General features: G+C 36.0%; 1 protein-coding gene across 4 annotated transcripts in view; it reads left to right on the top strand.

Moving 5' to 3' along the window:
- Positions 1-14,260, top strand: part of FOCAD (focadhesin) — a 258,289-nt gene that overhangs the window by 224,828 nt on the left and 19,201 nt on the right. The gene's annotated exons all lie outside the window — the stretch shown is intronic.

The raw sequence follows: 14,260 nt of genomic DNA, 5'->3' as shown, positions 1-14,260 counted from the left end.
AATGCTCTTTAATGATACACATATACTTTTCAGAGCTGTGAGGAAAAATGGATTAGAACTGAACATGTCATGGTTAGGAACGAGCTTCATTAATGTGATATTTTTTCACTGATGTTTGCTAATTTTATTCTTTCTTGTCTGGGTAGGTCAGTCTGGGCTAAACCAGTGCTTGTATTACAGCAAGACCATCCCAATTTTAGAAAGAAAAGAAAAAGTTTTTTAACAAATTAAAACAAACAATTAGAAGAAATCTGGAGGAAGCTGTTTGATTAAAGAGGGTCATGGAAGAATAAAATCTTACCTTTGGAAATGAAGTTAAAGCTCATGTTGTTAATTTTCCACTGGGTACAGTATTGCCTGGAACTTCCAGATTATGAACTGTTTTCATAGCCTGGAGACAAATTCCTTTAATTTCTGGAGTTCTAGCATTTGTGCTATTATCCTAGGGTCCTGAGTCACCGTTATTTGCTTTTACTTATCCTCAGGAAAAACTGACATATGGTTGTGTCATTGTTGTATGTGATATATTTATATAAAACATATATATTACATATAATGCACATTTGTTTATATTGTCATAAATTAAGTACTTAAAATAAATATCATAATAGAGATGTCTTCATTAGTAAGAAATTGAATTCTTACTAAATGAGCATCTAAAATTTCCATGGCTAAAATATCTCTAGGAAAATATGTGTCTGTCTATATATTTTTGCTATATTTTTATTAGGTTGCTTATTGATATCTTATAAAATTTTAAAATGATAATGTGAGATATATCTATGAGAGATAAAGTAAAAACTCTTACAGTCAAATTAAGGGTAGACTCTTTTTCTTTTCTAGTGAATAAAATGTCATTTTGGCTTACCAGATCTATATTTCTTGACAGAAATGAATTTTCTCTGAATCTTATGGGAAATTTTTGGTTAAATGTAACATTTTATGATTATGCAGTTATGGCACAGCAGGAAATGTTCTGCTGTAAGACTGAAAAGTCAGGTGGAACTGGGATCAGTGTTGTTACGTGCAGTCTTGCTGAAAGCTGTTTTAAAACAAATAAATGAAGTATTAAAAAATGCCATATTACTAATCAGATTTTTGGCATTTTCAGGTTGTGAGAGAGGGCTGCCTTCTTGTTAGGTTTGCTGACTAGATTCAGAGGAAAATCTATTCAGCCTCACACATTACAAATGATGACCCCAGAGGAGTGTGGGCCATGGGAGGCTGACCTCCGCCTCCAAAGCCCATTTACAAAAACAAAACCAGACCCTGCTCTGTGGGGCTAAATGGGATGGCCAAATGCGGAGGTGTGCATGCAAACTAGTGTTTTCTTCTTCAATATGCCCAGCTCATTTGAATTTTAATAACTCCCTTCTGAAGCAGCTTTTGAGTTGAAATGTCTGGATGTCACTCACTGGAGCCCAGTGGATAGGAAGGATGACAACTTTGGTGAACTCTTTTGAGGAAGAAATGGTTTTAGAGAATAAAAATCATACTTGGCATAGGCAGAAGACAGAAGGCTTTAGGGGTTGACATGGTTTCATTGCCTCCGTGTGCTATTTTCAACTTTGATAACTCACAAGAGGGAAAAAATGCGATGAGTTATCCCTGATCCATGCTTACGCCAGGACAGGATTGGGCATTGTGTTCCCGATTTTAGCCAATCACATTTGAGATAGTGAATATATTAATCTGTTTTCTAACGTTTAGGGCTTTCTCACTTTGGATACTCGTTTTAATACTCTATGCCATAGAACAGATAAGATGTTCATAGCATCCATTCTTTCAAGCAGGCCTATGTTTTAAAACCATACCAAATAAGTGAAATTCTTTCAATTTTTAAAGAATTCAGTTCATGGCTTTGAATATAACTTTTTGTTGTTTTTTGTGTTTTTTTTTTTTTTTTTTTTGCTATACCATGTGGCATTTTCCTTTGTTTCCTGATAGCCTTGGCATTTTTCTGTCAGAGATATATTATTCTTTAATCTTTTTTAATCATCATTATCTATTTCTATGGGCCCTAGTCATGTTTCACTAACACTCCCAATGATGTCTTTAATAGAAAAAGAATCTAATCCAGAATGTTGTCATGCACTTATTTGTTATGTCTTTCTAGTTTCCTTTAATCTGGAACAGTCCTCAGTCCTTCTGTCAGTTTCATGACTTTAACAACTTTTAAGATTAGAAGCTGGGTTGGAGGCAGTGGCTCACACCTGTAGTCCCAACACTTTGGGAGACTGAAGCGGGAAGATCTCTTGAGGGTCAGGAGTTTGAGACCAGGCTGAGAAAGAGCAAGACCCCATCTCTACAAAAAAATAGAAAAATTAGTGAGGCATAGTGGTGCGTATAGTCTCAGCTACTTGGGAGGCTGAGGCAGGAGAATCACGTGAGCCCATGAGTGTGAGGTTGCAGTGAGCTATGATGATACAACTGTACTCTAGCCCAGGCAACAGAGTGAGACTCTGTCTCAAAAAAAAGAAAACCAAAAAAAAACCAGAAAGACCCAAACAATTAGATGTCAGTTATTTTAGAGAATGTTCTTCAATTTGGGTTTGCCTAATGTTTCTCATATTAGAGGCACATCAATCATTTTGGGCAGCAATATCACAGAGCAGAGCTGTGTTCTTCTCACTGCGACCCATCAGTGGTACATGATGTGTGTTTCCCTCCCCTGGTCAGGGTAACTTTGATCACTTGGGTAAGGTAACATCTTCCAGGGTTCTCTACTGTGAAATTTATCATCAGTAAAAATTTTGTGTGGAGATATTTTGAGACTTTATGAGTATCCTATTTTCATCCAGTAGTTTTAGCATCCATTAATGTTTCTTGCCTGAATTATTTATTACTCTTATGGTTGCCAAAAGGTGATTTTTAAAAATCCATGATTGCATCTACGTTTTTTAGTAGGCATTCTGCTGTCAGGAAGAACTTCTTCCTCTCCTCATTTCTTTTTTATATTAGTGTGGACTTCTAAATTCCTATTTTATTTAATTATCATTCAATTATTCATTATTTTGATCCTCAAATTGTCCTAGATTTGACCAGTAAGAGCCTCTAAGTTGGCTCTTATGTCCTTTTGACATGACCCCATCATTCTTTGAGCATTTCCTTACTTTGTCGCACAAGATGACGTTCTGGGCTTATCTTGCATTATTCTCAGCCCTTTAATAGCCAGGTACCACAAGTTTCTTTTAGTGGAGAATGGTGTTTAGAAGCTAAGATCTGGGTAACAAAATGTCTTGTTGCTGCTGGTATAATCGTTGCTCCCAAGCCCTTTCAGTTTACAGAGCTAGGAAATGAATATACACACACACTCTCTCTCCCTCTCTCTCCCTCCCTCCCCTCCTTCCCTCCCACTCTTTTTAACGTCTATATTTATTTTTGTATGTAGTTACATATGTAATGAAAACCATGAGTTAACACCGATATCTCCAATTTAAATTCCAATTTAACACCACAGGTTTCATTCTATTAATACTTTTTCTCTTTTCATATTTGTAACTCCCTTTTCTGACAGTAAGAAACCTGGCCCCCATTATCTTCAATGTGTTTACTCATTTGTTCAGTCCTCCTGTATGTAACCAATCTCCTGTCCCCGTGGGACCACACCCCTGCTAAGCTGCCTTCCTCACTCAGGTCTTCTTGTCCACTGGCTGCCACGCTGCTTGGTGGTCTTCCTGGTCCTAAGGACCCTGGGATATTTTTGTTTTTAATGACACTGAGTATTGGTGAAGTATTTGCTCTTAAGATAGAACACCCCACTACCAACTTATAGTATCTGACTGATGTATCAGAATCATCAATTGTTTTCAAGAACTGTCATGATTGTAGTTTCTGGCAGGGGGCTAAGCATCTCTTAGTTCCCACAAATAGGCCTGGCAGTAATTATCTCTGCTTGTGTTTTCTATGGACTTTGTCTAGAAAAATCCTACCTATCCTTTCCATTTTGATTTAAACATCCTTTCCTTGGTGGGGGAATACAGGGGCTTCCCTGATATTCCCCAATTAGGTTAGCTTTCTTATGTGATACTTTCCTATATATTTTTAAGGTACTTAATAAATGCATAATTATTTATAGTTCTTTATTTATAATTATTTGTAGTTCTTTGTTTAAAGTCCGTCTTTCCTATTAGACTGTGATTTCCACAATGGGCAGGAAGAACATCTGTGTTTTATCCTGAATGCCTAGAACAAACGGGCATGTAATAGTTTTCAAATATTTGTCGATCTATATCTTTAAACACGCACACATACATATATATGTGTGTGTGTGTGTATGCATGTGTGTGTGTGCATATGTGTAGGTGTATATATACATATATATACCTATACGTGCTGAATAATTCTAAGCTAAGTTGCCTCTAAGCAACACTGAAGATGGAGAAAGTAAAGACATGTTCATACCACACAAGCAGTGTGCTGGTGATGGAGAATAGACACACCCCAGCTGTTAGCCTACTTGTTGCCAGACTTTTACTGTAGGGGTTACACATGTGCATTGTGGCATTGAGATCTGATCCTCTGTGTAGCCAAAGTATGTGTGATAATGGGTCTAGTTGTAAAGCATTCTGTTTGGATATGCCATTTATATCAAGGTTCTTTGAGGCTGTCAACTAGAAGAGGGATTTAGAGCCACTTTGTTTCCAGATCTTAAAACATCTGGATCTTTTTAAAAAGTACTGTTAGGCCTTCTCAGTTCCAAATCCATTGTCCATAAAGCATACCACTGTAAGCATTCTTCTTATCTAAGACATTTGTTTGAAAGACAAAGCACTGTAATAAAGGAACTAATCATTCCTGTTGTTTAGATTTGAATTCTTTTGTCCAATGCTAAAGATACCTGAGGAAGGAGGAACCGGTGACTCTGTTCTCTCTTTCTTTCCATGCCTCCCCCAAAATGCATAGAACTACCAAGTGTTTTTTCCATTTCTAATAGCTACTCTAGTTCCTTTTATTCCAGTTAGTGTCGGAATAAGTTCCCCACAAATATAGAAGAAAATTTTGGGTAATTCTAATTATGCTACTCAGTACTGAGTCTCTGCCTTTTTAAGAATGAAAGATTTATTGCATTATAGCATTGATGTGATTTTCAACCCCATTCTCCATTTTACAAGTTTTCCTTGTTTCTGTCATTCACTTGTGTATCAGCTCAATTCTAATGACAATAGAAGCAACATGTAAAGTGTATAGTAAAGCACAGTAATGGTGAAAGTTCTGTTGCTCTTATAAAGGAGAGCTTGTTGTCTTAAGAATAAAACATCTAGAAAATGGTCATATTTCACACAGGCCCCTGATATTAGAGAAGAAGTTGAATGCCTTTCCTGGTTCCCAAGATGCTCTGGAAACAGCAAAATTTTTGCAGTGAATTCTATCAAAGTGTCTGGAATAAAATTTTCTATAATTTTGAAAACATTTGATCTAGGAAAGTTTCTCAAGTAGAAATCTGTTTGTGAATTACAAAATTGGATACATGTCCCTAATAGAAGAGAAATGTAATTCTATGCACAGATATTTACTATATTGTCTGCCAGCTCCTTGGGCCATTTCTATGAATCATGTGCCAGAAGGGTGAAGACTCCAATTTGCAGCCAACATTGTGTGGAGATACTTGCCACATATGCTGAGCTATGTGAATAGTCAACCAGTTAACTCCTATTACAGCATTTTATTTCTTATCACATCTGATTTTACCTTGGGTTTTTTTTTTTTTTTTGCTTGTCCTCTCATTAGAGCATAGGGACCTCTTCTGTCTTGTTCAACACTGCCTCCACTGTTGGGAGCAGTACTTGATACTTAATAGATAATCAATAAATAGTTGAATGAATAAATGTATTTCCTTTTGTTGTCAGAAATTCTTTTCCTTAGAATAGCAGTGGTTTAACTTCTTGTTGATATTTCATGAGCTCCCAGTATTACATTTCAAGATGAAGCAGAAACAAAGCATCAATTACTGGTAGTACAGCATAGAAGAGTAGCAGGTGTGTTGAGCATTAGCATTTTTGAAAAGCAAAAGAGTGTTTTTTAGAGGGGAGAGAAACATCATTGGAAGAGAACTAAAAGCAGACCTACCATTCCATCAAGCAATCCCACTACTGGGTACTTACCCAAAGGAAAATAAGTCTTTATATCAAAAAGACATCTGTACTCGAATGTTTATTGCAGCACAGTTCACAATAGCAAAGACATGGAATCAGCCCAAGTGCCCATCAATTCATGAGTGGATTAATAAAATGTGCTATGTATATCATGGAGTACTACTCAGCCATAAAAAAGGATTTTGCATGCTACTAGTTTTAACTTCCTAAGTTGGCAAGACTGAGAGGCCAAGGGTAAGAAAGTAGATTAGTGAGTAGCTAACCTAAGGAAACATGGTGATTTTTGAGATGGCTCTGGTTGGAAATAAGAGTCTAAAACATGGGAGAAAGACCTAGATTAGAAGTATACATTCATAGTTATCAACATATAAGTAATATTTGAAACTCTGAGAGTAGATGAACTCAGGCAGTGAGACTCAGCAGAGGAAGAACACAGAAGCTTAGGGAAGTGATTTTTTCAAGAATTGCATGATATACTTTTAGATGGAAAAGTGTGGAAAGAAAGACTGAAACAAATACCCTTGAATCTGGCACTTAGATGGCCATTAGAAATCTTAGCAAGGATGGTTTCAGTGGGGTGGTGGGACCAATAGCTAGATAGTAATTGTCTTAGGATACTTTTCATTGCAGAAAGCAATGGCTTACTTCAACTGACTCAAGGATATTTATTGCAAGGATTCCTAGATTTTTCCAGAAATCCAAAGGCAGAAACCTTATTCCCAGTTCTTGGGAGTACTGGGAGCACAAAGATATCAGGCACCAAGACTTTATTTCTCGCTTTCAGGGGCTGCATGGTATCAGCTTCTCTTGTGGTTTCTACTTTTCTTTGTAAAAGGCAGCTCCATCCTTTTCTGTGCTTCTTATGCTTTTCTCTTTATTGTGATAAAATAACATAGAGTTTATCATTTTAACCATTTGAAAGTATTCAGTGACATTTAGTGCATTCACAGTGTGTGCCGCCATCACCAGTATTTCCAGAGTGTTCTTACCACCCTAAAGGAAACCTTAAGCCCATTGAACAGTTACTCCCCATTTCCAATTTCTCCCAGCCTCTAGCAAACAATAATCTGCTGTCTCTATTTATTTTCCTATTCTTTATATTTCAGTTAAATGAAATCATACAATCCGTGGCCTTTTGCGATTGGATTCTTTCACTTGGCATGATGTTTTCAAGGTTCATTCATGTTCATATTGTAGCAAGTGTCAGTACTTCATTCCTTTTTATAGCTGAATAATAATCCTTTGTATTGCATGGATTTGCCACAGTTTATTTATCTGTTCATCAGTTGATGGGCATTTGGGTTGTTTCTACTTTTTGGCTATTGCAAGTGATGCTGCTACGAATATTTGTGTACAAGTTTTGTTTGAAAACCTGTTTTCAATTCTTTTGTGTGCATGTATCTGGGAAGGGAATTGCTGTGTTGTATAGTTTAACTATTTAACTTTTCAAAGAACTACCAAATGGTTTTTCCATGGTGGCTGCACTGTTTTACATTCCCACCAGCAATACATGAGGATTCCAGTTTCACCATGTTCTTGCCAACATTTATTACTATTTTCCGTTTTATTATCATTATTATTATTATTGCCATCTGGATGTGAAGTGGTATCTCATGTGGTTTTGATTTGCATTTCCCTAATGACTAATGATGTTGAGCATCTTTTCATGTACTTGTTGGCCCTCTGTATAGCTTCTTTGGAGGATTATCTGTTCAAGTCCTTTGCCCATTTTTTAAAAATTAGATTGCCTTTTTGTTGTTGAGTTCTAAGAGTTCTTTGTAGATTATGGTTATTAGACCCTTATCTATAACTTGCAGACTCCCATTCTGTAGGTTGTCTTTTCACTTTCTTGATAACATCCTTTGATGCACAAAGTTTTTAACTTTAACAGAGTACAATTTATCCTTTTTATTTTGTTGCTCAGGTTGTTGGTGTCATACCTAAGAATTCATTGCCAAATCCAAGGTCAAAGATTTACCCATAGGTTTTCATCTAACAGTTTGATTGGTTTAGCTCTGATCTTTAGAGTATTAATCCATTTTGAGTTAATTTTTGTAAATAATGTTAGATAGGGGCCCCACTTCATTCTTTTGCATGTGGATATCTAGTTGTATTAGCACTATTTGTTGAAGAAATCATTCTTTCTCCTATTAAAAGGTCTTGGCAGTTGGCTGTAAATGTGTGGTTTTACTTCTGGACTCTTAATTCAATTCCGTTGGTCTATATGTCTCTACTTACCTGTAGAGACCATTTTGCTTACTATAGCTCTGTAGTAAGTTTTGTAGTTAGTATGCATGACTCCTCCAAATTTTTTTTTCTCAAGATTGTTTTGGCTATTTAGGGCCCCTTGCATTTCTATGTGAATTTGAGGGTTGGCTTTTCTATTTCCGTGAAAAACAATCTTGGAATTTTGATAGGGATTGCATTCAGTCTGTATATCACTTTGGGGAGTACAGTTATCTTACAGTATAAAGCATTCCAATCCATGGCCGTGAGATGTCTTGTTTTATTTAGGTCTCCTTTAATCTCTTTAAGAAATGTTGTGTACTTTTCGGTGTGTAAGTCTTGCACTGTGATTACATTTATTCCCCAGGTATTTTATTATTTTATTCTTTTGCTATTGCAAGTGGAATTGTTTCTTAATTTCCTTTTCAGATTATTCCCTTCTAGAATATAGAAATATAACTAATTTTTATGTGTTGGTCTTATACCCTGCAAGTTTATTGAATTCTTTTACTAGCTCCATTAGTTTTTAAAAAGATTTTTTTGGTTTTTCTACATGTAGCATATGTCATCTGCAAATATAGTTTTAACCTCTTCCTTTCTAATCTGAATGCATTTTATTTCTTTTTCTTGTCCAATTGCTCTGGCTAAGAACATCTAGTACAAAGTGGTGAAAGTAGAATACAGTCTTGTTCCTCATGGTATAAGAAAATCTTTTAGTCTTTCACCATTGAGTTTGATGTTAACTGTGGGTTTTTCACATGTGCCCCCTACCATGTTAAGACAATTATAACCCTTGCATTCCTGGTATAAATCCTGTTTCATCATGGTCTATAATCCTTTTAATATGCTGTTGGGTTCTGTTTGCTGGTGTTCGTTGAGAATTTTTATGCCTATATTCATAAGGAATATTAGTCTCTAGTTTTATTTTTTTAGTTTTTTAGTTTTATTTTTTATAGTGTATTTGTCTGGCTTTGTTAGGATAATGCTGATCTCCTAGAATGAGTTAGAAAATATTCCCTTCTCTTCTATTTTTTGAAAGAAATTGAGAAGGATTTGTGTTAATTCTTTAAGTGTTTGATAATATTCACCAATGAAGCCTCTGCTCCTGGGCTTTTCTTTGTTAGGAGATTTTTGATAACTGACCCAATCTCTTTACTTGTTATAGATGTGTTAATATTTTCTATTTATTCCTGGGTCAGTTTTGGTAATTTGTGTGTTTCTAGGAATTTGTCCATTTAATTTGTTGGCATGCAGTTTTTCATAGTATTCTCTTACAATCCTTTTCATATCTTTAAGTTCAGTAGAAGTATTTCCACTTTTATTTCTGATTTCATTTGCATCTTCACTATTTTTTTTCTTAGTCTAGCTAAAGTTTGTCCGTTTTGTTTATCTCTTCTAAGATCCAGTTTTTGGTTTTGTTGGTTCTTTTGTTTTCTTATTCTATACATTGTTATCTCCACTCTAAATTTCGTTATTTTCTTCCCTCTAACTTTGGGTATATTTACTCTTCTTTTTCTAGTTCCTTGAGGTATAAAGTTAGGACATTGGTTTATTTTTACTTTTTAAAATATGGGCATTTATAGCTATCAGTCTCTTCCAGAGCACTGCTTTTGTTCCATCTCATGAGTTTTGGTATTTTATGTTTTTATTTTCATTAGTCTCAAACTATTTTCTAATTTCTCTGTGATTTCTTCTTTTATCTATTGGTCATTTATCAGTGTACTTTTTACTTTCCACATATTTTTGAATTTTCTAGGTTTCCTGGAACTTTGTTCCTGATTTCTAGCTTCATTCCATTGTGATTACTGGAAGTACTTTGTTTGATTTTAGCCTTTTAAAATTTATTGAGACTTTTTTTGTGGTCTGGCATATGGTTGGTCCTGGAGAATGTTCCATGCATGCTTGAAACAAATGTGTATCCTGATGGTATTGAGTAGAACTGTTCTAGCTATGTCTGCCAGTTCTCTTTGCTTTATACTGTTGTCCAGGTCCCCTATGTCCTTATTAATCTTCTTTCTGGATAGTCTATCCATCATTAACAGTAGAGATTTGAAGTCTCCAATTGTTATTGTAGAGCCATATACTTCTCCCTTCAATTCTGTCAGTGTGTGCTTTATGTATTTTGGGGCTCTCTTGTTTTATTTATACATGTTTATAATTGTTAAACTTCTTGATTAATCAAGTTTGAATTGATGCCAACTTAGCTTCAGCAGCATACAAAAATCTGCTCTTATAAAGCTCTATCCCTCCCCCTTACATTGTTATTATCCCAAATTACATGTTTATATGTTGTTTGCCCATTAATGTAGATTTGTAATCATTGTTTTATGCATTTTCCTTTTAAATCATACTAGTGAAAGGGGGAGTTACAAAACAAAAATATAATACTGGCTTTTATATTTACTTCTGTAATTACCTTTATCTGAGTTCTTTATTTCTTTATATCTTCAAATTACTGTCTAGATTACTATCTAGTGTCTTTTTATTTTAGCCTAAAGGACTTCTGTTAACATTTCAAATACAGCATGTCTAAGAGTGGCAAACTTCCTCAGTTTTTTTTCCTGGGAATGTCTTAATTTCTCCTTAATTCTTAAATGATAGTTTTGTTTGTTATAGCATTTTGGGATGACATTTTTTTCTTTCAGCACTTTAAAAATGTTATCCCACTCTTTACTGGACTCCATGGTTTCTGATGAGAAATGGGCTGTTAATCTTATTGAGACTCCCTTGTATGTGGTGAGTAGATCTCTTTGCTGCTTTCAAGATTCTCTTTGTCTTTGTCCTTTGAAAATTTTATTGCAGTGTGTCTTGGTGTGGATCTCTTTGCATTTATTTGTCTTGGAGTTTGTTGAGCTTCTTGAATGTATAGATTTATGTCTTTTTTAAAATCAAATTTGGGAAGATTTTGGCCATTATTTCTCCAGATAGTCTTTTTATCTCTTTCTCTCTGTGCTGTCCTTCTGGGATGCCCATTATGCATATGTCGATATGCCTGAAGGTGTCTTTAGGCTCTGTTCATTTTTTTTCTTCTTTCTTTCTGTTTCTTATACTGTATAATTTTAATTGACCTATCTTTAGGTGAGCCTATTCTTTCTTCTGTCTGCTCAAATCTGCTATTTCAACCCTCTAGTGAGGTTTTCTTTGCAGTTACTGTATTTTTAGCTCCACAATTTGTTCAGTTCTTTAAAAAAAAAACAAAAACCTCTTTATTGGTATTTCTATTTTTTCATGTATCTTTGCCCATGGTTTCCTTTAGTTGTTTAAGCATGTTTAAGATAGTTGATTTCAAGTATTTTTCTAGTAAGTCCAATGTCTGTGCTTCCTCTGGGATAATTTCTGTTAATTTCTTCTATGAAATGGCCAGACTTTCTTATTTTTTATGCTCCATAATTTTTTGTTCAAAACGGGACATTTGAAATGGCCAGACTTTCTTATTTTTTATGCTCCATAATTTTTTGTTCAAAACAGGACATTTTTTGAATGTCTGTCAAAATTCAGGTTTTTTCCAATACTTAAAAAACCAATTAATCAATAATTCCCTTTCTCCCTCTCCTCTCTCTCCAGCCTCACATTTTGTTTGTTTATTCTTCTATCAATGGATATTTGGGTTGCTTTTGCCACTTTGCTATTATAAATAATGCTGCTGTGGATAGTGTGCAAATTATCTCTTCAAGATCCTGCCTTCAGTTGTTTTGGATATATACCCAGAAATGAGATTGCTGGATTATATGGTGGTTGCATTTATAAATTTATAATATATAAAATAATTTATAATTTTTTGAGGAACTGCCATAATGTTTTCCATAGTGGTTGCACCATTTTACAATCCCACCAACAGTGCAAAAGAGTTCCAATTTCTCCGTATCCTCACCAACACTTTGTTATTTTCTGGTCTTCTGGCAGTCATCCTAATAGCTATGAGTTGATATCTCACTGTGGTTTTGATTTGCATTCTCCTGATGTTTAGTGATGTTAGGCATCTTGTCATCTGCTTGTTGAGCATTTATGTATCATCTTTGGAGAAATGGCTAAGTCCTTTGCTGTTTTTTGTATGCTTCTTCTTTTTCTGATGCTACTCCTTTTCAGCTGCTATTTTTCCTTTTGTAGATTCTGCCTCTGCTTCCTCGTTTTCAGCTTCTGCTAATTCCGCTTTTCCTACTAATTCTGCATATGCTTCTCTTTTCTTTTATGCTTCTCCTTTCTGTTGCTATTTTTCCTTTTGTTGACTCTGCTCGCTTTTTTAATGTCTCCTGATTTTGCTTCTACTTCTCCTTTTCAGCGTCTGCTAATTGTGTTGCCTTTTTCTGCTGATTACACATTTGCTTCTCCTTTTTCCTAAGCTTCTCCTTTCTGATGCTGTTTTCACTTTTGCTGATTCTGCCCCTGCTTGTGCTTCTCATTTTTTCAGTATGGGATTTTGCCTCTGCTTCTCCTTTTTCCTAAGCTTCTCCTTTCTGCTGCTGTTTTCACTTTGCTGACTCTGCCTGCTTGTGCTTCCCATTTTTCTGTATCTGCTGATTTTGCCTCTGCTTCTTCTTTTTCTTAAGCTTCCCCTTTCTGTTGCTGTTTTCACATTTGCTGGCTCTGCCCTGCTTGTCCTTCCCTTTTTTCAGTATCTGATTTTGCCTCTGCTTCTCCTTTTTCCTAAGCTTCTCCTTTCTGTTGCTGTTTTCACTTTGCTAACTCTGCCTGCTTGTGCTTCCCATTTTTCTGTATCTGCTGATTTTGCTTCCTGCTTCTCTTTTTTCCTAAGCTTCCCCTTTCTGTTGCTGTTTTCACATTTGCTGACTCTCCCCCTGCTTGTGCTTCCCATTTTTTCAGTATCTGATTTTGCCTCTGCTTCTCTTTTTTCCTAAGCTTCCCCTTTCTGTTGCTGTTTTCACTTTGCTGACTCTGCCTGCTTGTGCTTCCCATTTTTCTGTATCTGCTGATTTTGCCTCTGCTTCTCCTTTTTCCTAAGCTTCTCCTTTCTGTTGCTGTTTTCACTTTGCTGACTCTGCCCTGCTTGTGCTTCCCTTTTTTCAGTATCTGATTTTGCCTCTGCTTCTCCTTTTTCCTAAGCTTCTCCTTTCTGTTGCTGTTTTCACTTTTGCTGACTCTGCCCTGCTTGTGCTTCCCATTTTTCTGTATCTGCTGATTTTGCCTCTGCTTCTCCTTTTTCCTAAGCTTCTCCTTTCTGTTGCTGTTTTCACTTTGCTGACTCTGCCCTGCTTGTGCTTCCCTTTTTTCAGTATCTGATTTTGCCTCTGCTTCTCCTTTTTCCTAAGCTTCTCCTTTCTGTTGCTGTTTTCACTTTTGCTGACTCTGCCTGCTTGTGCTTCCCATTTTTCTGTATCTGCTGATTTTGCCTCCTGCTTCTCCTTTTTCCTAAGCTTCCCCTTTCTGTTGCTGTTTTCACTTTTGCTGACTCTGCCCTGCTTGTGCTTCCTCTTTTTTTCAATATCTGCTGATTTTCCCTCTGCTTCTCCTTTGTCCTATGCTTCTCTTTCTGCAGCTATTTTCAGTTTGCTGACTCTGCCCTGCTTGTGCTTCCCATTTTTCAGTATATGCTGATTTGGCCTCTGCGTCTCCTTTGTCCTGTGCTTCTCCTTTCTGCAGCTGTTTTTCCTTTTGCTGACTCTGCCTCCACTTCTGATTCCCCCTTTTTCAGCATTTTCTGATTCTGGTGCTTCTTTTGCTGATCCCACCTCTGCTCTTCCTTTTCCTGCTGATGCTTTTCCTTTTGCCAGTTCTGCTTCTCTTTCTGCTGATGCTAACTTCTCTTTTGCTGCTGATGTTGATCCTGCTGCTTTTTCTTCTCTTTCTTGGTCTTCTACATTTTTATGCACTGTGTTTCTAATCTTCTTATAGCTTCACTTTTACATGGCCCTTAGTGGCTATTCCCTCCCTGACTAAACCATATGTTTCCACTCATAAGTGCTCCAATATCTCAGTTTTTC

Source organism: Lemur catta, chromosome 10, assembly GCF_020740605.2.
Source record: "Lemur catta isolate mLemCat1 chromosome 10, mLemCat1.pri, whole genome shotgun sequence".
NCBI classification, from domain to species: domain Eukaryota; kingdom Metazoa; phylum Chordata; class Mammalia; order Primates; family Lemuridae; genus Lemur; species Lemur catta.
The sequence above is the reverse complement of the archived record's forward strand: the minus strand, read 5'-3'. Positions and strand labels throughout refer to the sequence as shown.